We start from the raw sequence: 3919 nt of genomic DNA on the forward strand, positions 1-3919 counted from the left end.
GATTCATCCTCCTCCTTCTCAGTGTCTAGGATTATAAAATCAGCAGGGATGTAAAGGCCTTCAACCTTCACTAGCACGTCCTTTACTAGTCCATAAGCCCGTTTCATTGATTTGTCTGCCATCTCTAGTGAGATTCTTGCAACTTGTACCTCAAAGATTCCTAGTTTCTCCATTATAGAGAGTGGCATGAGGTTAATATCTGACCCTAGGTCACATAGAGCCTTCTCAAAGGTCATGGTGCCTATGGTATAGGGTATTAAGAATTTACTAGGATCCTGTTTCTTTTGAAGTAAAGTTGCTGAACCCAGGTATTCAGTTCATTAATGAGCAATGGAGGTTCATCGTCCCAAGTCTCATTACCAAATAGCTTGGCATTCAGCTTCATGATTGCTCCTAGATACTGGACAACTTGCCCTTCAACAATGTCTTCATCTTCTTCAGAAGATGAATAGTCATCAGAGCTCATGAATGGTAAATAGAAGGTCAAAGGAATCTCTATGGTCTCTATATGAGCCTCAGATTCCTTTGGTTCCTCAAATGGGAACTCCTTTTTGTCCAGAGGATGTCCCATGAGGTCTTTCTCAATGGGATTCACGTCCTCCTCCTCCTCTATGCATTCGGCCACTTTGGTTATATTGATGGCCTTGCACTCTCTTTTTGGATTCTCTTCTGTATTACTTGAGAGAGTACTAGGAGGAATCTCTATGGTCTCTATATGAGCCTCAGATTCCTTTGGTTCCTCAAATGGGAACTCCTTTTTGTCCAGAGGATGTCCCATGAGGTCTTTCTCAATGGGATTCACGTCCTCCTCCTCCTCTGTGCATTCGGCCACTTTGGTTATATTGATGGCCTTGCACTCTCTTTTTGGATTCTCTTCTGTATTGCTTGAGAAAGTACTAGGAGGAGTCTCAATGACTCTTTTACTCATCTGGCCCACTTGTGCCTCCAAATTTCTAATGGAGGACCTTGTTTCATTCATGAAATTGAGAGTGGCCTTAGATAGATCAGAGACTATATTTGCTAAGCTAGATGGGTTCTGCTTAGAATTCTCTGTCTGTTGCTGAGAGGATGATGAAAAAGGCTTGCTATTGCTAAACCTGTTTCTTCCACCATTATTAAAGCCTTGTTGAGGATTTTGTTGATCCTTCCATGAGAAATTTGGATGATTTCTCCATGAGGGATTATAGGTGTTTCCATAGGCTTCACCCATGTAATTCACCTCTGCCATTGCAGAGTTCTCAGGATCATAGGATTCTTCTTCAGAAGATGCTTCTTTAGTACTATTGGATGCATTTTGTAAACCATTCAGACTATGAGAAATCATATTGAATTGTTGAGTCAACATTTTGTTCTGAGCCAATATGGCATTCAGAGCATCAATTTCAAGAACTCCCTTCCTCTGAGGCACCCCATTATTCACAGGATTCCTTTCAGAGATGTACATGAACTAGTTATTTGCAACCATTTCAATGAGTTCCTGAACTTCTGCAGGCATTTTCTTCAAGTGAATAGATCCACCTGCAGAATGTCCAATGACATCTTAGACAATTCAGACAGACCATCATAGAATATATCCAGGATGGTCCATTCTCAGAGCATGTCAAAATGACATTTTTTGGTCAGTTGCTTGTATCTTTCCCAAGCTTCATAGAAGAATTCACCTTCTTTCTGCTTGAAGGTTTGAACATCCACTCTAAGCTTGCTCAGCTTTTGAGGAGGAAAGAATTTGGCTAAGATACCCGTGACCAGCTTATCCCAAGAGTTTAGGCTATCTCTAGTTTGAGAGTCCAACCATATTCTAGCTCTGTCTCTTACAGCAAAAGGGAAAAGTATAAGCTTGTAGACCTCGGGATCAACTCCATTGGTCTTAATAGTATCACAGATATGCAAGAATTCAGTTAAGAACGGAAAAGGATCTTCTGATGGAAGTCCATAAAACTTGCAATTCTGTTGCATCAGAGAAACTAATTGAGGCTTTAGCTCAAAATTGTTTGCACTAATGGCAGGGATTGAGATACTTCTTCCATGGAAGTTAGAATTTATAGTTTTCTCTGAATTTTGTGCTTTAGCTTCTCTTAGTTTCTTCTTCAAAGTCCTTTCAGGTTTAGGATCTGCTTCAACAAGAATGTCATTGTCCTTGCTCCTACTCATATGAAAAAGAAGAGGACAGAAAAGGAAGAGAAATCCTCTATGTCACAGTATAGAGATTCCTTTATGTGAGTAGAAGAAGAGAAGAGTGTTAGTGATTAAATAAATAAATTGAAGAAGATGAGAGAGAGTTTTTGAAAATGATTAAAAGGAAAAGGAAAATATTTTTGTTTTTATTTTAAAATTTTGTTAGAATTCGAAAATTAAGAGAAGAAATAAAATTAAAATTTAAAACTATTAGTTAATTAAAAAGAATTTTGAAAAAGAAGTTAATGATTTTCGAAAATTAGAGAGAGAAAAGTAGTTAGGTAGTTTTGAAAAAGATAAGAATTTTAAAATCAAACAAAAAGTTAAGTAGTTAGTTGAAAAAGATTTGAAAATCAATTTTGGAAAGATAAGAGGTGAGAAAAGATTTTGAAATTGATTTTGAAAAATATATGATTTGAAAAAGATATGTTTGAAAGGATATGATTGAAAAGATATGATTAAAAAGATATGATTGAAATTTATTTTGAAAAAGATTTGAAAAAGAAATTTAGAAAGATTTGATTTTGAAAATTAAAGTTAATAACTTGACTAACAAGAAACTAAAAGATATGATTCTAGAATTTAAAGGTTGAACCTTTCTTAACAAGAAAGTAGCAAACTTGAAATTTTTGAATCAATAATATTAATTGTTAGTAAAGTTTTTGAAAATTTGAGATGAAATTAAGAAAAAGATTTTGAAAAAACAATTTTTAAAATTTTCGAAAAACATGAAAGAAAAGATGAAAAATGTTTGATTTTTGAAATTTTTTTGAAAAGATAGCATTTTTGAAATTGAAATCTTGACTTGACTAACAAGAAACAACTTATTTTAAAATTTTTTGACTAAGTCAACCCAAAAATTTCGAAATTTATGAGTAAAATAAGAAAAGAATTTTTTTATTTTTTGAATTTAATGAGGAAAGAGAAAAACCACAAAATGACTCAACACATAAAAATTTTGGATTAAAACAAATGATGCATGCAAGAACACTATGAATGTCAAGATGAACACCAAGAACACTTTGAAGATCATGATGAACATCAAGAACTTATTTTTGAAAAATTTTCAAGAAAAGAAAAACATGCAAGACACCAAACTTAGAGATTTTTCATGTTTAGACACTATGAATTCAAAAATGCATATGAAAAATAACAAAAGACAAAAAACAAGAAAATATGAAGATCAAACAAGGAGACTCATTAAGAACAACTTGAAGATCATGAAGAATGCAATGCATGAATTTTCGAAAATTTTTAGAAAATTAAAAAGATGCAATTGACACCAAACTTAAAAATTGACTCTAGACTTAAACAAGAAACACAAAATTATTTTTGTTTTTATGATTTTATTGATTTTTTTGTAATTTTTTTCGAATTTTTTTTGAAAAACGAAAAAGAAGAAAAATTTCGAAAGATGTTTGAAAACTTTTTGAAAACAAAATAAAGGTTGAAATAAGAAGAAAATTACCTAATCTGAGCAACAAGATGAACCGTCAGTTGTCCAAACTCGAACAATCCCTGGCAACGGCGCCAAAAACTTGGTGCACGAAATTGTGATCTCAATGGCGCCAATAACTTGGTACGCAGAATTGTAATCTCAACTCTCTTTTCACAACTTCGCACAACTAACCAGCAAGTGCACTGGGTCGTCCAAGTAATACCTTACGTGAGTAAGGGTCGATCCCACGGAGATTGTCGGCTTGAAGCAAGCTATGGTCATCTTGTAAATGTCAGTCAGGCGGAT

At 34.1% G+C, this 3919-nt stretch overlaps 1 non-coding gene across 1 annotated transcript; it reads left to right on the forward strand.

Moving 5' to 3' along the window:
• Positions 1-1597: 1597 nt before the first annotated feature.
• On the forward strand, positions 1598-1701 carry LOC112804965 (small nucleolar RNA R71). The gene has a single exon (XR_003203581.1). It is a non-coding gene; the product is annotated as a small nucleolar RNA R71 (small nucleolar RNA).
• Positions 1702-3919: the final 2218 nt, after the last annotated feature.

Source organism: Arachis hypogaea, chromosome 5 (genome assembly GCF_003086295.3).
Source record: "Arachis hypogaea cultivar Tifrunner chromosome 5, arahy.Tifrunner.gnm2.J5K5, whole genome shotgun sequence".
Taxonomy (NCBI): Eukaryota; Viridiplantae; Streptophyta; class Magnoliopsida; order Fabales; family Fabaceae; genus Arachis; species Arachis hypogaea.